The sequence below is a fragment of the Canis lupus genome, chromosome 7 (assembly GCF_048164855.1).
Source record: "Canis lupus baileyi chromosome 7, mCanLup2.hap1, whole genome shotgun sequence".
NCBI classification, from domain to species: Eukaryota; Metazoa; Chordata; class Mammalia; order Carnivora; family Canidae; genus Canis; species Canis lupus.
Window position 1 is genome coordinate 18393089 of NC_132844.1, and position 23357 is coordinate 18416445.

The following is a 23357-nucleotide window of genomic DNA, read 5'->3' on the forward strand; positions in this document are numbered from 1 at the left end:
TACTTCTATTATGCATATATGCAAGAATTACTAAGATGAGCCAACATATTTCTTTTAAGGCTAAAATAAGTCATAAATTTTTCTTGAAGTTAACCTTGTTTAATTGTGAAGCATATGACACCTTAAGATTAATATATAAGACTTAGATCTAGGTTGAAATACAAACATTGGCAAAGGAAATTGGCAGTTTAAAACCCATCTCCATCGTTTGTGCCCCTTGCCAATCACCAGCCCTTCCCCTTTGCCTTGCTTAAGAATGACTTGACTTTTGAATTTACCATTCTCACCTTTCTTTATAGTTTAAACAGTATAGTATAAACATAAACATACCTAACCAATATTAATTGTTTTGCCAGTTTCAAAGTTTTATTTAAGTATATATGGTATATCCATATAAACTACATACATACACATACACACATTACTAATATGCTTATTAATCTTATACATAGATTATGTATGCTTTACATATACTTACATGCTATAAATACATATAATCAGATATAATTAGATATACATAAAATACACAAAAATATTGGGAAACATTATTAAACCTTGACACTTTACTTTGTATCCTCTTTCTCATCCCTGCATTCCACCACATGAGTCCTTCTGCTCTTAATTTAAAAAGCCACGAAAGTGGAAAGGCATAGGTAGACAGGTCTGGAGAATTTTGTTTTACAACTCTATTAATTCACTAGTTTAATGGAAATGCTTTCATGTCAAATAGTTTCCTTCTTAAACTTTGGAAACAGAAAGTAACCCTTCCTCTACTGTCCCTAGACTCTAGTTTAGGGACCCCCCTCCCCCAAGTTTTATTACATGGATACATTGTGACCACACCAATAAACTAGACCCCTTAAAGTGTGTCATGTAACCAATCGATAACATTACACATGACCTAAGTATTATGAAAGTAGACATAGTTGACTTTAAGATGAGAAACAGCTAAATTCTTACTATTGTTCAACGAAAAAACAAAAATTTATTTCATTTGGTTGAAATATCAAAAAAAGTCTAAAAACTAAAACTAAAAAGATGTGTAACTCAGTTTAACTGAACAACTAAACTTGTGTAAAAACTAGTATGCTAAGCACCACATGAAATTGCTTGATTAGTAACACATAGTTCTTATGTTCAAGGTGCTTAGAGTCCATGAGGAAAGCAGAAGACATATACACAAATAACTATAATTCAAAGAAGAAAAGTCTCAGAAGTGAAAGACATAAATAAAACAACAAAATGCCTTATATAAATTAGGACGTTGAAAAAAAATAGTAAAAAAAAAAAAAAAAAAAGGTAAAATCTTAGAAGAAGGAGCACAATATGAATAAGCTGGTGTAAAAGGAAAGGAAAAAGAGAATGGCCACAGTGTCAGAGAAAGGATGTGCCCAGAGATATATTTACTGGATATGAAAGATACTGTGAAACAAAAAGTCCTCTGTAGGCTGCAGCCAAGAAAACAAGATGAGGAGGAAAAATAAAGCTGTAGGGCCATGCTGGAGCCATACTGTACCAAAGAAAGAGGACTTTTCTGGTAAATAAGGTAACACTGAAGACTTGTAAATAAAATATTGGCATAATGAGAGTACAGATTAGAAGGATAGAGCCCTTATAAAGAATATTCAAGACATCAAATTTAACCAATTTCTCAATCTAATAATCTCCCATTCACTGATAATTTTAACTAATTTTCTCTTTTCCTACATTACTGTTTTTAGTGATTCTACCAACATGGATGATCCATTTAGTAGTTTAACGTCCTAATTCTTTGCCTCTCTTCTAAAGATTTGTTCTTCCATTCCCACTTCACCAATTCAGGTATCATACTCTTCCCTCTTGATTTTTTTATTAAATTACTTACCACTTCAAAATCTTTTTTCCCCATTTTCCAAACAATCTTTTGTGCTTCGAGGCCCTCTAATTCAGTATTCTCATTCTGGCACTTCCTGGACCTTATTGATATGTCCAATCTACTGAGTCCACTGTTTCTGTTATTTCTCCTTTTTGTCATGTTTTGTCTCTAGTATAACCCTTCACTTCTCGCCTTTCTTGACACATACCTGGTAAAACCTTAAATAAATGATGTGTGTCTTGATCTTGATTCAGAACCACAAAACTATACCAGACAAAAACATGCAACCATGACTTTTCCCTATGAATTCATGACCATAAATTTCAAATGAACACTCAATAATGCTTAACTATCCTGTTACCACACTCTAATATGTTCACTTTTCTAACCTCAGAATTTCATTTTCAGTTTTCATCAAACATACTGCTATGTCACCAACTTCCTTTATTATCTTCAGATAGTTATGTCGCATACAGTTGAACACTGAACAATGCTGCAATCAATTGTGCAGGTTCCTTCACATGTGGATTTTTTCAATAAATATGGTACAGTACTAAAAAATGCACATTTTTAGATTTTCTTAATCATTTTCTTTTCTCTAGCTTACTTTATTGTACAAATATAGATATAACATGTAGGACATACAAAACATTTTAATGAAGTGTTTGCTCTTGGTCAGGCTTCCAGTCAACAGTGGGTAATTAGTTATTGAGTTTTGGAGTCAAAACTTATATGCAGATTTCCAACTGCACAGGAGTCAGCACCCCTAACCTCCATAGTTTTCAAGGGTCAACAGTACTTCATAGAGAAAACATAAGCAATCATACAGGAACTCCCTTATCTTCCCATTAAGAAATTAACCTATTGGCATCAACTTTGCCAACAAAATATTTCCAATTATAATTGTTTTAATATTTAATTAAATATTTAATATTTCAGTTTTTTTTTTTTTTAAGATTTATTTATTTGAGACACAGAGAGAGAGAGAGGCAGAGACATAGAGGGAGAAGGAGGCTCCATGTTAAGAAGCCTGATGTGGGACTCGATCCCAGAACTCCGGGATCAAGCCCTGAGCCAAAGGCAGACACTCAATCACTGAGCCACCCAGGCGTCCCTCACTACTGCTTTTAATTTTACAAAAATTCTGTTTTCTTGAATTTTGCTCAATTTTTTCAATTGCATTTTCTTTTCAATTTTTTGTTTCTTTACCCTCCTTCTCATAAGGCATGATCTGTTGTGTTTATCTTGTAGTCATTTATGAAATAATTAGCTCATTTCTGATTTTTTCAGAGTTTAATTAGCTCATTTCTGATTTTTCATAGTTGTAATTTGCTTATTCATTCATATCTCCTAACTTTTAGTTCTATTTAAATATTAGGTTACAGTGGTCATATTTTGTAAACATGTCTCTCTGGCATGCCTTCAGTGCTTACAAGTATGTTTACTTTTTTGCCTATAATGACTTTGTATGGGATGTGGCTAATCTTTTTCTGTTGCTAAATATTGCATGAAATAATCTCAATTTTTAGAAGTGAGTGTTTTATCATGATAGTTTTTCAAACTTCATGCTCCAGAGAACTTCCATTGTTTTTGTGAAATCTTACTATGGACTTACTTTTTTTCTGAGATCAGCTGGATTTATCTCCATTCTCACATATATCCAGATGTTTTAATTTCCTTGGCTTCTATTTTGTTATCCTGCTCAACTTTAAAGTTATTTCCAAAAGTTAGTCTTCAATACGGGGTTTTGTCCTAAAAACCAAGATATTCTAGCACCTTCAGGCAGAAAACTTCAAAGTTCCCCCTCCTCGTCCTTGCAGCTATTATTCTCAGAGTGGGCTGTCACTCTTTCATATAAGTATATTTAGGAAGGTTCCTGTTCCAGTTGAAGCAGATGCATTATTGCTTTCCTCTCCTTCCTCCAGCAAAACAATTAGAACACAAGTCTTATAGCTGTTATTGAGTAGTCCCCTTCCACTCATACCTTGGGGGTCCATGGGGATAACTTGTCATTTTTTTGTTAGCTATTTGTTTGATTTCAGAATGATTCAAACACTATACTGTTGCTGTTGCCATGACCCCGAACTGTATACTTCCCTTAAAAATCTGTTAATACCATAATTTTACTGCTCAGTACATCTTTAACACTATCTTGTGAGTTTTAGACCCCTGTATCTCCACGGCCACTTAGTTCAAAATATATTCAGATTTCCATCCTTTCTCCTAATGACTTATTTGTAAACATATTATATTTGGGAGACTTCCTAGTTTTTGTTATTGATTTATAGTGTGACTCCACTGAAAACATCCCCTATATGATTTCAGCCCTTTGAAATATGTTGAGACTTCCTTTAAGGCTTGACCTATAATTCTGTTAAGTGTACCATATACACCTGAGAATACATATTCCACAGCTAGTGGAATATATTTATAACATTTACACATGTCTACCAAACCAAATATGCTGTTTTGCTTCTATTTTTCATATCCTCACTTTCTTCCATGTTAAAAATCCCCCACTACCATATTTATCTCTATGTTTACATTACATAATTTTAATTGATATTATGTAGAGACAGATTTGAAGACTATTTTCCTAAAGCATTAAATCTTATAATGAAATTTCCTTTTCTACTGATTGGTTCTCTTACATTTTACTCCAATATTAATATAGCTACAATGGATTTCATTTGGTTCATGCTGGAAAGAGTATCATTTTCATCATTTCATCACCTTATATGGTTAGTTTTTTAAAAATATCACATTGTTTTATTATTGTTGCTGTTTTTAATCTAATCTATAGTCTGTCCAGAAATGGTATGATACAGTGCATTTACAGTTCTGCAAATATGGACATATAAATATACATCTTACCCATATTTTTCCTTTTTGGCCTTCTTACAAGCTCCATTTTTCTCTTATTTTTTTTTTAATTTTTCCCTACTTGTTAATTGTATATTTACATTCTCTTTGCCATTATTTTTATTATCTTTGTGATTATAGCAGGCATTCTTACTTGTCAAAATCCAGGATGAATTAGAATTTTTTTTTTACTAGATCTCAAACAATAAAAGCACACTTAGAGGATTTTAGTTCCTCTATCCTTGGCCCAACTTTGTGCTCTGTTTTGTTGTATTTTACTTTTTAAAGTAAAATAAAGCACAAATCTTAAACCCCACCAGATAGGATTTTTACACACTCAACATTCATTGCATTTACCCTTTCTTTTGCTTTTCACTTCCTCCTGCATCCTACTTACATTCAAAGCAACTTTCCTTATGGTGAAGAAAGTATTCCCTTTAATGGGGCTTTTATTATCAGCCTGCTGCTGCTAAGTTCCTTATTTTTTTTGAAAATATATTTTGTCTTCACTGTAACATGCATCTCTATACTTCTACATTGGCAATTTTCTTTCAGCACAATCCATTATCTTCTGCCGTTGTTTCTGTTGAAAACTCAATTACTGTTTTGTGGGGTTTTTTCTTTGTTCTTTAAAGACTTCAAAGGATTTCTTTATTCTAGCTCCTTTTAATATTTATTATCTTTGGTTTTTCAGCATTTTCCTATGGAATATATACATGGAATATGGTCTTCTTAGTATTTATCCTGCTTTAGGTCAAAAGTGCTTCTTCAATCTGTGTGTTTACAGCTTTCCCTAGTTTTGTAAAATTCTTGACCACAGTCTCTTCAAATATTGCTTTTGCTCCATTATTGCCTTTTCGTTCATTCATTTCTCATCTTGAAATACAATACACATTAGAATTTTATTCCCGATGTTTTTAAGCATTTTAAAACTTCCCTCTTCTCCCCATGCCTCAGTCTGAGTACTTCTGAACTCATTTCCTAATGCTCTTCATCTGTGGTTTGTTATAACTTTACTCTTAAAACTTTCATTTGATTCTTTTCAAAGACATCAGTTCTTGGCTAAAATCTTCGATCTTCTAATTCCTTGAGTATGTTAATCCCACTTATTTAAAGTCCACTTCTACTAATCTGAATTGGATCTTAGGGATTCTGTTTCTATTGCCTGTATTTTTTTGGTTTGTTCTCTCAATATCTGGACACTTTTTTTGTATGCTGGGTAGAGTTTTTAATTGAATGCCAATCATTGTGTATGAAATTTTTTTAGAGACAATGAAGCTCTGTATATGATTTTCCTCCAGAGAAAACTTGTTTGCTTCTTAAAGATTGCTAGGGTGGAGAAGATTATCTTGATCTAATCAGAGTGGAATCTTCAAAACTAGTTAAAGTCCTTGTAAATATTTGAACTATTTCTGATTAATCCTATTCCCTTACAGGCATGGGTAATGAAACTAAAGCCATGGGTTTTATCAACATCCTACCACTTTCTATGTTCTACTTAGTTCTACTTAATGTTCTTAGCTTCTCCGCTACTTTTGAATCAGGGGTTTTAAACAACCCTTCCCTATTTCCTCCACAGTCTCCCAAAGAATAACATATGTTGCAGGTCTCAAAGCCACTGAAATGATTAATTCCACCCTTATAATCTGAATATAATGGAAAGCTTTATAACAATGACTTAAAATTCAGATGCAATAAATAAAAAGGCTTAAATTAACTGTATAAATATAGAATTATGTATATTGGAAAACACTATAAACAAAGGACAACTGATGAACAGTGAAAATATTGGCATATCTTCTACCTCACTCAAAATTTTTTAAAAATGTGAGTTAAAGAAGCTCCTGGGTAGCTCAGTAGGTTAAGAATTCAACTTTTGATTTTGGCTCAAGTGGTGACCTTAGGGTGATGAGTTCAAGCCTGCTTGAGATTTTCTCTGCCCTGTTTCCCCCTAAAGTTAGTAAATCTTCAAAATAATGCAAATTAAAGCTACATAAAGATATCATTTCTTATCTGTAAGACTAACAAAAACAAAAATATATTATATTGGCAAGATGATAGGAAATCAAGCACTTCCAAACACTGCTAGGTGAATGCAAACTGTACAGCCTTTTTGCAAATTTGGCAATATCTAACAAAATTACACATCCATTTATCTTTGGACTCAGAAGTCCTACTTCATGGAAATTACCTTAAAAATACAGAACCACATAAATAACACATAAATCCATATACAGCACTGTAATTTTAAAATACTGGGATATTCAGCTGAATAAAATGAGGAAGAGCTCTCTGAAATGACAAATTGATTTTCTAGATATACTGCGCTAAGTGAAAAAAGGAAAATGAAAATAAGGAAACATACATTTTCCCAAATGCACAAAAAAACAGTGGAAGAATAAACAAGACTCTTAAGGAGGTTATGTATAGGGGTAAGGAGAAACAAGACGGAGACTGTGGGGTGAGAACAGGTAAAAGGTTGGAGAATGGAAGGGACTCTTCTTTTTGTACAGTTTTGGGTTTTTGAGCCATGTCCTATTTCACATACTCCAAAATTCAAACATTAAATGTTAAACTCCAGTTAGTATGTTTTTGCAATGATACATATTAGCAATTCTTAACACTTAATGTGAATTCTACAGGTAAGCAAATAATGTATGTTGGAAACTGGGGCCCAGATTTTTCCATGGACAAAAAAGTGAGTTATGTATAAAGTGGGAGGCTGGAATGAAACTTTTGTTGTCAGATTGTAATTAGCAATATGAATATGTGGCTTTTTTCAGTAACAAGGGGTGTGTGTTTGTGTATGTATATGCATTAATATATTCACATTATTTCCTAGTTCTCTCCACTGACAGAGTCTACAAGCAAAGAAACCCCAGCAGCAATGAACACATCTGATGCCAAGATTTTTGTTTTTAAATATCCTTCTCTACTTAGAAATAGGTCCCTCGTTGAAATGTTGATTCTCAAACTGTGGCTGGGAAAGTACAAAATGAGCCTTGATCATCTTACCAGAAAGTAAGAAATACTCAAAAGGTGTTGGAGACATTTCCATTGGACAGAGAAGCTACTGTGAAGGTGCAACCACTGGCTAAATCCCGGACAATTTCAGCATCAAAACAGAGAGTAATAAATGACAGGTATTAAGATAAGAATTCATGAATCCATACTGATTTATTTTTTTATACTAGTATTTTTTGATGCAAAAATAAAAGGAATGAAGAAAACTCCTATTAGAATGCCAACCAATAAAATTCAGATGGAATCATTCAGATGAATATCATTATTTGGCAACTACCATAATTGTCCTAGGCAAAAATCATCAATGGGTATCAAATGAGGGAATAAAAGTCTCATGAGAAACAGAATAGCCATATATGGGCAAAGAATCTCCCCCAAAGACACCTGATTAACTACAAAAGGAACAATAATAACTCAGTGCCTAGCAGACACCACCTTAAATGAGTGATCAAAATGAACTTTGTCAGTTAATTTTGGTTAAGTATTAGGAGTCTCCTGAGAGGATACCCTAACAAGGAACCAAAAGCACTGCTACGGTATTTCTGTCAAAATTTAACTTGGATCAAAACATGAGGAAACATCAAACAATATATTAGTCATTCACAAATATATCCAAAATACATTATCTAGGTACACATATACATATTACATGTAATATATATATATATATATACACACACACACACACACACACACTGTAATACATAAGTGTGTGTACATCAGTATAATGATAAAGCAAATATGGTAAGATGTTACCATTTGGTGAATATACAGGAAAAATACACAGGAACTGAGTTGTTTGTACTATTTTTGGGACATTTTTAAGTCTAAAATTTGAAAATTTAAAAAAAAAATGAATACCACCAAAACTGGAGACATGAGCTGATAAACCTAATACTTACTTTTGGGAAGGGCCAACTCATATCATCTTTCAAGCTCTGCAATACATGACCCCTGGGAGTGAAATTCTCATGTATGGAATGTGGCAGCCCTACAGAGAAGAATAGAGATGATACAACAATTTTGGCCTGCCTCTACTATTTATTGTCCTGAAATTTCCAAGTTATCAAGATAAAAACAAATCCTTCCCTAAAGACAGTAAGAAATTTCACAAGCCATGAAATAGAAAAAAATAATTATTGATATATAGGATCTCAACTACATTAAAGATACACACATGAAAAAAGAAAAGTACTTAAACATGTAAAATTATTACCTCTGGGTGATAAAATCCAGTGGTATTTTCTAGTTCTACCTTCTAAAATTAGAATACTTCAAAAGTAACGTTTAGGAAATAGCAGCAATGAACACTATATAAGTCACAGAGCATGGGAACAATAACTTCATGATTTAGAAATTAGCAAGACCTTGTTTTTTGAGAGGCTGACCAGATGAGCGGTGAAATGTTGGAAGAGTCAGGATATATAACAGAATACTGGCCTTGCAATCTAAAAACCAAAATCCAAATCAGCCATATTTGCCTTCCTGTGGGACCCTAGGTCATGTAATCTCTTCTTTAAAAAACATTATCTGTTGTGTTTTCTGACAGTCTTTCTGTGAATCATACAAGCTAACATACGTGGAAGTCTGAAAGGGTAGCTTTAATCTATGCTAAATAGCAACTGGATTTAAAAATAAATAAATAAATAAATAAAATAAAAATAAAAATAAAGGTGAAGTTAAAGGTGAAGAAATATAGAAAACAAATAGTTCTGAATAGTTCTGAAACTTTCATGTTTGTTGGATTCATTTCTCAGATTCGTTTCTCATATCTACACAAGAATATGAAGCAAAATGGACATTTATGGAAAAGCCACCTTGTCCCCCGCAGTCCTTGCCCATAAATATAATTGAGGTCGATCCCTCTTCCTAACATTACTTAATTCACTAACTTAAAATGTTCATTTATTACCTCATTATAGATGATTCACTGGCTTTAGCCCAATTCTCACATCTCAATTAACAGTAAGTCACCTCAACCTAAAGTTAGAACACTGTGATTAAAAGCAAATAACCTCCAGCTGTGCCTTTTAGAAAGCTATTTCACCTATTCAAATGACCTCATCTTTCTCTGCTTTTCTCATCTTTACAATGAATTATTACCTCATTCACAGATTTTTGAGCATAAAATAAGTTATTATAAAACTTTTAGAATCACTTCCTGTTTAGGGTAACACTGAATAAAAATGAGTATTTATTATGAAGATGATTATTAAAGATGGGCATCTGGCAAGCAATTAATAACCAATTCATGGTTAATTTTCTCTAAATGTCTATTCTCTACATGACTAACTTTTAAAATGTTACTCATCCTTCAAGATAAAGCTGAAACGTTGCCTCTTCTTGATACCTTCCCTAGTGATTCCAGGGTGCAAAGTACTCATTTTCTCATTCATTCTATTGTTACAGTACTACCTACTTATTAAAATAGCATTTCTTTACATATTGCATTATGCTATTTACTTACATGCATTGTATCCACTATTACATTGTTCCTTAATGTCAAAAAATGGAGTCCTTGTCTTTACACTGCGGAAGAGCCCCATATATCTTATAGTCAGTGACCATCAAATATTCAGCTTAATGGATTTGAGGCCCTTTTGTTTTTAACATTGGTATATATTTGGGCAGTCTGTGTATAAACAGACTCTGACTGTACAAATGGTTGACCTTTCCATAATCTATACTGAATATTATTTAGGAGGAAATACAGATCCAATAATTATAAAAATTCATTTTAATAAAATTATCATGTTCAAGATAGCAAAACCACAATGAGCCCTGAGATGTGTAACAAGTCTAATGATGTAGCAAGAAAGGAGTGGAGGAATTATTTGGCTTCAACATAAGGAAGAAGTTTCAGAAGTCGCATGAGAAAATAAAATTATAATCGCAGATGTATGGGTTTCCAAAGTTGCAATCTACTCAAGATATTGGCTATTGAAGGCCTGTTTACTTCCAAAGACAGTTTTCATTACATAATAGGATACACAGAAGTTATACCAAACGGATTCTCTTGAAACTCTATGGTTTCTACTTTTGTGTTTTATGCTTTTAATCTTCAAAATGCTAGTTTTTGACTTGGAGGTCTAAGAGATCCAGAGCAGTGTAATATCAACTTATTTCGAGAAGTATTTGCTGTCGATCCAGTTAGGCCAAAAGATTTCACTTTTTAATTATTATTAAATTACATGGACTCCTAGTAATTTTTTAGCATCAACTTAGAAGCCACTGTAGATAAACACAACTAATAATAGAAGACACACCTGGGACTTTCAAAATCAGTTTCGATACCAAGGCTTCTGGCTCAGGGGGTTTGACACCTACAGACTCTGGTTAACAGAAATTCAGTTAGGCATAATCGCATCCTCCCATTTTCGCCTTCACAACTACCTACGAAGTACAACTTTTTAACACCATTTTATAGATAACATAACAGAGGTACAAAGCAATTAATTGTTAAGTTTTCAGTAGGCTAGTGAAGGGCTAAGCAATTTGCCTGAGGCTAGGAACTGGGAAGAAGCAGTGCTGTTTGGCTCTAGAACTGAAATTCCTGACTTCTATCTCACTGTCCTACAAGGAACGTAATATACAAATTAAGTTTAGAGATTTTTTTGTTTTCGGTGGCAGATGAAAACTGTGACACGTGGTCATGTTTTCATTTAAATAGGGGATCCCTGGGTGGCTCAGCGGTTTGGCGCCCGCCTTTGGCCCAGGGCCTGATCCTGGAGTCACGGGATCGAGTCCCACGTCGGGCTCCCTACATGGAGCCTGCTTCTCTCTCTGCCTGTGTCTCTGTCTCTGCCTCTGTGTGTGTGTGTGTGTGTGTGTGTGTGTGTCTCATGAATAAATAAATAAAATCTTTAAAAAATAAATAAATAGTATGGGCTTAGAAAAAAAGGATTATACTCCCTACTAATAAATTGCAGCTCAACTCTAATCTGAAGACCGTTTCTTTTCCGATCTTACACTTACTATTCATCACCTGACTACCAGAAACAGCTCTGGTGACGGTTTTATGCACAGGGCGTCAAAGTTTACAAGATTCACTGCGCCCCACCGGTTTTCTAAGCTTACATATAGTTCAAGGAGGAGGAACTGAACACTTTGTCACGAAAACGATTTGTAACGTGGCAGGATTACCAGACCTACATTTTGCTTTTCTTTCTTTCAAACTATTATCTAAAAATACCTAAACAACCCACTCCAGTCCTTTTTGTCCCTTTTAAAGTCCTATAATATTATCCTCCCTTGTTCGACTCATCTTTAAGTTACTTCCACGTTTTCTCTGAACATTTATCCATAGGGTCTTTACGGTCTTTAAAAGGAAATAATCTTTTATAGTCCTATAATGTCTTTTTTTTTTTTTTTCCATCTGCCACAGGAGCAAACTGAGATTCAGGCGTTTATCATAGTTTTCGTTTTATTACTGTAATAGTATCCTCCCTTGTTCGACTCCTCTTTAAATACTTCCACGTTTTCTCTGGACATTTATCCATAGGGTCTTACGGTCATAAAAGGAAAACTATCATCAACGCCTGAATTTGTTTGCTCCTGTGGCAGATGGAAAAAAAAAAAAAAAAAGAAAAGAAAAAAAGACGTTAGTCCGGCAGAGCCGCATCCTGAAACTTCGCAAAAGGTTAAGTCTACGCTGACAGAGCCAAACGTGTTGACAAGTGAGCGGGGGGGAAAAAAAAAGAAAGAAAGAAAAAACCAAAACAGCCAAGTCTGCGCGGCCTCGCCGTCCCGCTCTCCTCCGGGAGGCCCGAGGCGCTGTTGGCGGCGGCGGCCGCGACCCCCCCGCGACCCCCCGAGCGCGGGAGGCCTCGACCCTCCTCCTCTCCCCGCAGGCTCACGGCGCGGCTGCAGTTTGCACACAAAAGGACGCGGCGGTCGACGGCGTCCGTCCCTCGGGGAATTTCCAAGTTGCCGGGGAGAGGAGGGAAAACCGAGGCGACGGGAGGTTCCGCCCCACAGAAGCGGCGCACGCCAGGCCGCCAGGGTCGGGAGACAGCCGGCAACCGGAGAAGGCGGCCGGACTAACCGAGGCACAGAGGAGAGCGCGGCGCCGCCGGCAGGTACCCCCGGGTCCCGCGCGCCGCCCGCGCGCGCCTGTCGCCGGCCGGGGGGCGCGGGGTCAGAGGCCGCCCGCAGACGCTGCACGCGCATTGGCTGGCCGGCAGGCGCGCAGGCGCCGGGTGGGTCCGGCCGCGCCGCAGCCGCGTCTGCGGAGCCCTGAGGCCGCCGGCTACTCACTCACCCGGGTCTGCGAATCCGGCCACCAGCAGACGCTCCAGCCAGAGCCGTGGGGGGCGAGCCGGGCGGGGAGCGCGGGTACCGGATACCGGATGTGGAGCCCCGCCCCCCGGAGGGCGCGCGCTGGGCGTTCCCGCAGGCCCCGGGGGCGGGGCCTGGCTCCGGCTCTAGGAGGGGGCGGGGCACCGGCTTTCCCCGCGCGGGCTCCCTCCTCTGTGAGCGTCGGGAGCGGCGCGGGGGGAAGGAGCGGAGAGCTCGTCGGGGCGTCCGCGGCGGGTGGAGCTCTGGCTGGACGCACACCCTCCCTCTCCGATTGGAGGTGACCCACCTCTCTTAAAAACTGTTTTTATTTTTTTTATATATAAATTTACTTTTTATTGGTGTTCAATTTGCCAACATATAGAATGACACCCAGTGCTCATCCCGTCAAGTGCCCCCCTCAGTGCCCGCCACCCAGTCACCCCCACCCCCCGCCCACCTCCCCTCCCACCACCCCTCGTTCGTTAAAACTGTCCTTCTCACGTTCCTCGGGGAAGCTCTCGCTGACAGAGGACAGCTGGCCTGCAAGGGGGAGGCCTTCCAAAGTTGCTGCAAACTCCACTTGTTTTCAGACTCTTGGAAGGGACCGTTTTATCATTAATAGAACACTGGAACTTCGCTTGAAGCCCCTAAGTAGATGAAGACGACATTGGATTTGCAAACGTATGAGATCACATTTGTAGTGGAAGTACAGAAATAATCGGGAGCAATGAGGCAGATGTAAAGAACAAGAATTTTCGAAGGAGGGGTTACAGCTGAAGGTTTCCGTCTTACATCAGCCCGAGAAGCCAGAATTCTCTATTTTGTTTGGTTACGTAGTAACAAGGAAGTCGTGACTCACAGTCTAGAACTTGCTGACGTAAGCAATTTTCTAAAGGCTGGGCCTTAAAAATCACACTGGATTTTTAAGAGGAATTTTCGTTGTGAACTATGCGGATATGAATGTATCCCATATGCGCACATTTTTAAGCATAATGAAAAGAATACCCTGGTATCCACTGCAGAGCTGAAGATGCAGAAGAATACCAATGTCTTTGAAGGCTTTTCCAAAGCCCTCGCCATCTCCTCCGCAGACAGAAATAAACATTATGCTAAATATTGTATTACTTATTTCCTTGCATTTTGAACACAGTTATATATGTATGACTGCCTAAAAATATGTTATTCTGGTGGTGTATTTTTTCTTTTTAAGATTTTATTTATTTATTCATGAGAGACAGAGAAAGAGGTAGAGACACAGGCAGAGGGAGAAGCAGGCTCCATGCAGGGAGCCTGCGGGACTGGTTCCGGGGTCTCCAGGATCACGACCTGGGAGGAAGGCAGGCAATCAACCTTCATATATATATATAATGAATCCTACAGCATATATATAACGAATCCTACAGCATTTTCCCCTCCCAGCCCCTTTTTTTTTTTACTACACATTTGGGTTTTGAGATTCATCTATGCACAGATACATTTCCCATAAATAGATTAGGCTGGCGCATCATTATCCACAACACCTATTATTGTTAGATTTTAAAATTTTTGTTTGATAATAACATCTTTTAATTTGCTCTTTTATATTTTTAAAGATTATATTTATTTATTCATGACAGATACACAGAGAGAGAGAGGCGGAGACACAGGCAGAGGGAGAAGCAGGCTCTATGCAGGGAGCCCGACGTGGGACTGGATCCCAGGTCTTCAGGATCACGCCCTCCACCAAAGGCTGCGCCAAACCGCTGAGCCACCGGGGTTGCCCCTTACTCACTTTTTATAGGCTTGTTGCTTTGGGAAATTAATTTGTATATAATCTTTATATATTTTTTAAGTTTAAGTACTTTTCTCTTGGTTATATGTGTTTCAAATAGTTTCTCTCAGCTTATGGATTGTCCTTTAACTTTCTTTTTTTCTTAATATTTAATTTATTTATTCATTTATTCATGAGAGACATCTAGAGAGAGAGAGGCAGAGACACAGGCAGAGGGAGAAGCAGGCTCCATGCAAGGAGCCCTATGCGGGACTCAATCCTGGGTCTCCAGAATCACGTCCTGGACTGAAGGCGCTCAACCGCCAAGCCGGGCTCCCCTCCTTTAACTTTCTATAGTACCTTTGATTACCAAAAGCTGCATATTTTAAGTACTGCTAGTTGAATTTAACAAATATTTTCATTATAGTTTCATGCATTTTGCTTTCTTTAAGATTTTATTTATTTATTTATTCATGTGCGACACAGAGAGAGGCAGAGAGAGAAGCAGGCTCCATACAGGGAGCCTGATGTGGCACTCGGTCCCGGGACTCCAGGATCACGCCCTGGGCCTAAAGCAGGCGCCAAACCGCTCGGCCACCCAGAGATCCCTTCTTTCCTGTTTACAAGAGTCCCAAGCCATATTCTTTTTTATTTTCTAAAAGTTTTAAAGTTTAATTATGAAATATTTTTGCACACAGAAAAATAAATAACATGATGAACACCCATGCATTCAATTCTACATATTGAAAAATTTTGCAAGCTCCTCTTTCTTATGATTCTTCTCTTAAATTGTCTTTACTCTTGGCTCTTTTTATTTTCATACAAACTTTAGGATGAATCAGCCAAGATCCATAAAAAATCCTTTTTGGATTTTGTTTGGAATAGATTTGACTTTATAGATTAATTTAGCAAAAGTTGTTTCCTTATCAGTGAACATGGTAGAAATAGTCATTTATTTAGGTCTTTTATATTCTGCAATGCTTTATAAGTTACTAAAATTTTGAACAACTTTCATTACATAGCTCATAATTTTATTGCTAAAATTGAAGCTATCTTTCTTTATATTTTCTGATTGGCTATTAATGGTTTATTAAAAAAAGACCTAAGTTTGTACCAATTTTTGTATATTGGTCTCATATCCACAAAACTTTGCTGATTTTTTGTGTGTGTTTGCTTTGTTACCTCTCTGGATATTTTATATAAACAATCATATCATTTATAAATAAAAGTAATTCTTTCCTTCTTTTTTATTTCTTAAACCACCTATTCGTATTTCTTTGTTTTGTATTAACATACAATGTTAATGGAAGTAGTGATAGCATCTTTATCTTGTCCCTAACTTTACTGCTGTATTTTTAAAATTTTATTATAAAGTATAATGTTTGCTTTTGGTAGATACTTTACCAGGATTATTAAGGGTTCTATTTCTAGTTGCTTACTGTTTTAATCAGGAATGTTTTTTTTTTTTTTTTTTGCATTTTTTGAAATAATCATTATTCCCTTCTTTAGTATGTTTACAGGAGTTGTATTAATAAATATTCTGATGTTGAATGAAAGGAAGGATATTTTATTTTATAAATATATCAGTGCATACCTACTTCTTAAAAACTATTTGATTACGCCTGCCAGCATAAATAAATTAGGACAAATATATTCTCTTTGCATGCCTTTTTCTATCCATCAGATTCAGTACATAATACTATTTATAAATTGGATTGGGATTGTAGATAATGCCCCATCCTATAACTCTGTTCTGTTGGTCCCTTGCTAATGGCAAGAAATGTTGAAATATCACTTATAGAGACAGTATTGTCATTGTTTTTTTTTTTTTCCACATTACATTTTCTTTTCAAAGTGTTTTTTTTTTGTGGATTAATTATTGGGAGGAATGGGAACGGTGTTTTGTTGTAATGATCATATATATTTTTACATACTAAATCCTGACATTTTCAAATATAGAATGGCTGGGATCCCTGGGTGGCACAGCGGTTTAGTGCCTGCCTTTGGCCCAGGGCGCGATCCTGGAGACCCAGGATCGAATCCCACGTCAGGCTCCCGGTGCATGGAGCCTGCTTCTCCATCTGCCTTCTCTCTCTCTCACTGTGTGCCTATCATAAAAAAAAAAAAAAAAAAAAAAAAATATAGAATGGCTGTAATTTCTACCAAGTTCAATTGTCTACTTTTCAGATGTTTTAACTGAAAAAGTAGCATTGGAGGAATATGCCATTCATCTAATAGATGAATTCCCAGAGGGAAAAAAGTGAGAGCTGCATATAAATTGATTTTATGTAATAAATAGACATTTTAAATGTGTTGTATCAGCGTGGTCACTGAGATCCCAAAGAAAAAAAATTATCCAAACAGGGAATAATGGAAGAAAAAATACAAATTTTGCTTCTTAAATTCTTGTTGAGAATTGTTCTAACGCATTAAACTAATATTAGCCTTTGGCTTCTCCTAATTACCATCTATTATTATAATAGTCTCTACTCCACGAGATCCTTGGGGTTGATCTCTTCTTGCTACTAGCTAAATAGCATCCCTTTTTCTTTTGGCATTATCAGTAAAGATCCTTCTTATTTTCCAGGCCTGTGCAAACTTTTATACCTACAGACATCCTTTTCACTCTATTTCAGTGAACCTCAGAAATATACAAAATATACAGTATGTAAGGAGGTACACCAGTTAGGATAAGCTTTAGTTGCATAAAACAATATTCAGCAGTTCACATTTTGTCAAACAGAGAATATTTATTTATTTATTTATTTATTTATTTATTTATTTTCATAAAATTGAGGCAAATAGCCGGCTTAGAGTGTATATAATGGGCTCTGTGGTTCTGACTATCCCAGCCTCTAAATGGTAAATTCTAGGGTGTCAAGGAGATCAATATCATGCATACCTGTAACACATTACTGGCACCCTGAATGGCAAACTCTTCCCTGGATAATTAATTTCAATTCATCACAGCACATCGCCATACAAAGAGAAACTGGGGCTCCAACAAGTGTGCCAGTGGGTTGATAGAAGACCACAGTGCATGCTACTGTGGCTTGTGGATGACATGGGAAGTCATCCATCTGGGGGAGAAGACTAGGTTCGGACAATCTCCTTATTAGTGCTGTATAAATAAGTCCCTGTGAGTCTTCCATAGATGAGGGTTATTACTTCACTCTGCATATTGTAATTATATCTTACAGACTAGTGCATGTCTTTCTAGCCCTTTACTTTCCTTGAAGCAACAAAGGTTATGGAAAAGAGTGAGATATCAACATCCTTTTGACTGTGACAGATAAATTTTGTCATATCCCTTTTCTGTTTGGCTAGTGAGTTTACACCACTTCATTCTTTAAACTCTGTATTCTATTTGATTAGAAAAGAGGACTATCAGAATTGTAGCAATAGAATTTAAATCCAGAATTTGTATCCTGAAAGCCTCGACTGCACTGTAAAAGATGAGTGTCTCCTTGACAGCATGGATTTTGCCCTTTTTATATGTCCAGAGCCATCAAAAGTTGTTGACATATAACAAGAATGCAACAAATAATTTATTCAGGGGATAAAAGAATAAAAGACTAAGAGGTTACTTACTCATTATTATTTAATCCTACTTTCTGATACGTACTATTTGCTCTAGTCCTACAACTGTCCTTACTGTCTGTCATCTGAATTCTTGATGTCTTTTTTCCTCTCCAGTCCCTGAAGTTTCATTAGAATTTCCTAGACATATTATGTCATTTTATACCTTTGTTCATCACTCCACTCACCTGACATGTCTTCTCAGTTCCTGTCTATATCATCTCCACTCATGTTAGAGAGTTCTTCTTTGTAAGCAATAGAAAACAATCTGGCACACTAAAGCCCAAATAGACCTCATGTAAAAGGTTATAGAGTATAGCAGGAAGGCAAAGCCTAGTAAATTAGACAATGGGCAGGAACCCAGAAGGACTGGACAATTGGGATCACAGCTTCATACAATGATATAGATTAAGGCACTGATATTTTCAAGTGTGTATTGAACTCTCAATGTTGTTGACACAACCATGAAGAATTTATCACTCTTGCCTGCAAGGTTTGCCTTATCCAAGATTCAAATCTTTGGTTGGAAAAATCTAATTACCTAAGCCTAAGTTATATGTCTGTATCTCCCAAGCTACCTTGAAATGGGAGTCAGTCCTTTTAGCTTCCTTCATGAGAAGTCAGGCAAAAACACACAGTCTGGTATTCCTCCAAAACCAGAAGGATTTTTGGATTCTAAATAGCCAAGAAACAACAAGTGCAATAAATCCCAAAACAAAAGGTCAGTTATCTATTACACTATGCTTCAATGTCAAGTCTACCTTCTCTAATGCTATGGTATTTCATACAACATAATTATTATTATATACATACATTGATCCCTATTTCTTATAGTCAGTACTGTGAAGTGCAGGAATAATTTCTTCATTAATTAAATTGTCATACCATTCTTTACATCAAATTTTCCTTGATAAAGGTGTAACTAGGCTATCTCTTGATATCATTTAGAATGCAAAGATATAACTCCCAAGAAATCCTCTGAATACCAGAGCCTCTACCAGTTGATAGCAACAGATAATTCAGAGATCCAAACTCTTACCCATCACCTAATGCTCTAATTTTCACCATGTATATCCAAAGACCATAAGTACCTACCAGTCTTGACAACAAAGAATCCACTCTATCTTACATAAATTGATGAGTTGTGACACAGGTCAAAGAAGAAACTGGCCTTGGCAGATCATGTCTCTAACCCAGAGCTGTGTAATTCTCTGGTCTTGTGTGGCCACAGGAGCTAAGATGCCTTCTTTATTCGTTAGTAGAGGCTGATTTAGGATTGACTCAGCGTAGGTATTTCCCAACTACTATGGTCTCAATGTTTGCATCTCTTTAAAATATGCTGTAACCAAACTCCTCAGGTCGTACTGTCGTACCAGGAGGTTGAGACTTTTGGAGGTGGGGACTCTGGAGGTGATTGGGTCACTAAAGCAAAGCCCTCATGAATGGGTACAGTGCTTTTATAAAAGAGGATCCAGAGAGATCCTAGCCTTTTTCTGCCATGTGAGGATAAAATAAGAAATCTATGACCCAAAAGAAGGCTTTAACCTGATGATGCTGGTCTTGATCTTGAACTTCCAGCCTCCAGAACTGTGAGAAATAGATGCTAAATGTTTATAAATCATCTGGTTATCATTATTTGATATAGTGTCCCTAAGCAGACTAAGAAATGAACTAAAAAGGCCATGTCCCTTGACAAAAGTTCATTTTTGATTCAAGCACTAGACCAGGTCATGGAATTCTAAGTGGATGGAGATGGGAGAGAGTTCCAGTATCATCTTCCTACACTTCTGGTTAATTGGCGCTGCTAGATTGAATGTACTGATGACTGGATATGGGCCATCTCTCCTGGCAAGACCCTGTTCCACATGGCAGTTGAGACAGAGGCTTGTCTTTAATTGAAAGCTGGGCCAGAAGAAGAATAAGGCCCTTCCTGAGTGGGGGAACTACTCCACAAGTTGATACAGAGCCTGACAGTGTTTTGAGGGAAGGAAGTTTCATGTGTTGTGACTGAGCATTAATTTCATATCCTAATTAGCAAACCTCCAAATGTTGTACTACCTATAGTCCAGATTTTACAGTTATTTTCCAAGGCATTAGGTTGTTTATTTGTTTGTTTTTCCTTTCCAGGATAACACAGATTGCTTAACCAAATCGACCTAACCTTTATTCTGCCATAAAATCACATCTCCTTATGTACAAAAAAAAAGTTTGCAAAGTCACTAAAGAAAAAAAGGCTTATTGCTTAAGATAGATAAGCCCACTCATCCTCTATTTATGTAAGAGAGAACACAAGTAATTTTTCTCAACAGTGAGTGCTGCAAGGTGATTTTCTGTGCCTGCTTATTCTAAGAAGTAGCCGGCAATTTCTCTTGCTAAAAGAGGAAAAGAAAGAACGTGCATTTTTTCTCTAATAAAATATTCCTCTATTATACAAACTAATTAAAAAACAGGTCTGTGCCTTGTACATCTTTTCTACCTCCCATAATATCAAGATCCATGAGCACAGATACAAAGATGTCTAATTCACTGCTGGGGCTCCTATATCCAGCATGTAGTAGGTGCTTGAAGTAGGATGAGTAATGGTCCCCAAAGAGAACTAGCTCCAAATCTTCGGAAAATGTGAATGTTACTTTACATGGCAAAAAAGACTTTGCAGATGTGATTAAGTATCTTGAGATTAAGATTGTCTGCGTGGGTCCTAACTATCATCACAAGTGTCCTTATCAGAGGCAGGGAAAGGGAAATTTGACAGAGAAGGCAATGGGGCTGCTGAAGCAAAATGCTATGCTTCTGACTTTGTAGATTGGGAAAGAGCTGCAGGAAAGGAATGAAAGGAATGCAGCTATAGAAGCTGGAAAAGGCAAAAAATGAAATTCTCCCCTAAGCCTCCAAAGGGAGAGCGACCAACCAAGCCAGCACCTCGATTCCAGCCCAGTGAAATTGACTTCAGCTTACTGAAACTGCAAGAAAATAAATGAATGTTTTTTTTTTAAGCTATCAAGTTTGTACTAATTGGTTCCCACAACTAAAGGAGACTAATATGGTGCTCAAGAAATGCGTTGAATAAGTAAAGCAACGAGCAGTAGGGATTCAGTAAATGTTACATTACAAGACACCCAGGTTGGTCTAAAACTAATGTGTGAGAAGAGAAATGGTAGATGTATTGTTTACTCTTCTTTTTATTGTGGACATTAAAATGGCTTTTTGGATGTGAGAGAATTGTCTTTCAAATAAATGCATGGAGTTAAAATTAATCATGCTGATCTAACTTGGGGTTTTCCTTCATCAAGTCTTATTCTGGTTGTTTTGTTTGGTTGAGCTTGCTCAACATGGTAGTTTTATGATAATTGGTTTTATTTGATTATGCATTTATTCACAATTTTTTTTGGGGGGGCTGCCTCTGGTCAGAATACATCAGTTCAGAAGAAATACCTGCCTTCCGGGAGCTTGCTATCTACAAGGTACAGATATACACACTATGTGGTTTATATTAATTACCCACTTACCACTGTATGGGCTACTGCAATTATATTTGTAGATGTCTATATATGTTCAAGTTTGTGTTCCTGTAAGGTGGGTTTTTCTTCATTTTTTTTAAAGATTTTATTTATTCATGAGAGACACACAGAGAGAGGCAGAGACATAAGCAGAAGAAGAAGCAGCTTCCATTCAGGAAGCCCTATGTGGGACTTGATCCTGTGACTCCTGGATCATGCCCTGAGCCAAAGGCAGATGCTCAACTGCTGAGCCACCCAGGCGTCCCTCATCTTTATATTTTATAGCACCTAGCTCAATGCCTTTACATAGCAAGTCTTCAAATATGTTTCTTTAATTGAATGTACCTGGTGGGTAGAAATTTACTCTTTATTGACTAAATAAGGAATAAAGCACTGTGTGTGTGTGCATGTTTATTCACATGTGTGAAAACTTGGTGATAACATTTTTATGCTCCTGCTTCTTTCAAAATAAATTCTTTGAGTATGATGCTTAATAATCTTTTAGAATAAAAAATGCAACAATAAAAGCAGAACTTACCAAATTACTATTTATGATTCCACAGCAGAGAAAAGAAATACACATGTATTCTCTAAACACTCTCTTAATATTTTATGATTCATTAGAAAAATATAATACGCTACCAGAAAGATTAGAAATTGTTTTACCATGTAGTTGAACAGCTTTTGTATGTTTAAAACTTGTTTCAACGTCTGAAATAGCCTTATTTTGCAACATTAATTTTTCTATTTTGTACTTGTTCAGAAAAAGTATAGAACATATCAAAAGAATGAGAAAATATTGACTTCAAAAACTATTTTTCAACTATTTTTTCAAGTGAATGTCAATAATATTGAGTCCATTTGAAAAAAAAATGAGATAAGGAAATTTTAGATTGAGTTTACCAAGGAACAGTACGTTGGCTTCCCCAAATTTTTCTCGAAAATCTCTCGTTCAGTTTTGATTTTCTCCTATGTATGTTCAGGCTCCCCAGATGATTCTTATCTTCCTAGTTCTGCCTGGGGTATCTTTAGCTCCAAGCCTGAGATTTCTTTTTCCTCCAGCTCTTACTGTGGGTGGCTCTGTGATATCCCTCACAGACTAATCTGTAGTCCTGAAAATTCTGACTGGAATTACCTAGCTTAGGCTCATTGGCTCCCCTTTGATTACATCAGGCTTGCATCTACTGGGGCTTTGTTGGAGTTATGGCAACTCACAGAATTTTAGAGTGTGAAGGAATATTAAGTTCAGCTGGACGGTATTTCTCTTGGTAGAACAATCTTTTCTACAACATTCCAAACACATGGTTACTATAGTTTGCTTGGAATAGTGAAGAATAGGCAACTGATGCCCACAAAGTCAGAACAACTTGCTGTAAATTTTCCTCGAACTAAGCCAAAACTAAGCCTATCCCTTAAATATATTGGTCCTAGCTCTTTTTATGGAGTTACAGAAAATGCTATGATCCCTCTTCTATAAGAAAGCCCTGAAAATAAATATGTTTCTAATTTTCTT

General features: G+C 36.6%; 1 protein-coding gene across 8 annotated transcripts in view; it reads right to left on the reverse strand.

The window, feature by feature from the left end:
- MANEA (mannosidase endo-alpha) overlaps positions 1-22960 on the reverse strand; it is a 73169-nt gene extending 50209 nt beyond the window's left edge. The window contains exons 1-3 of one of the 8 annotated variants that reach the window (XM_072832036.1): positions 12786-12846; positions 11008-11073; positions 8644-8732 (exon numbers count right to left, since the gene is read on the reverse strand). The gene's annotated coding sequence lies outside the window, so the exon portion shown is untranslated. The other 7 variants (XM_072832033.1, XM_072832037.1, XM_072832034.1 and 4 more) reach the window with 7 other exon arrangements.
- Positions 22961-23357: the final 397 nt, after the last annotated feature.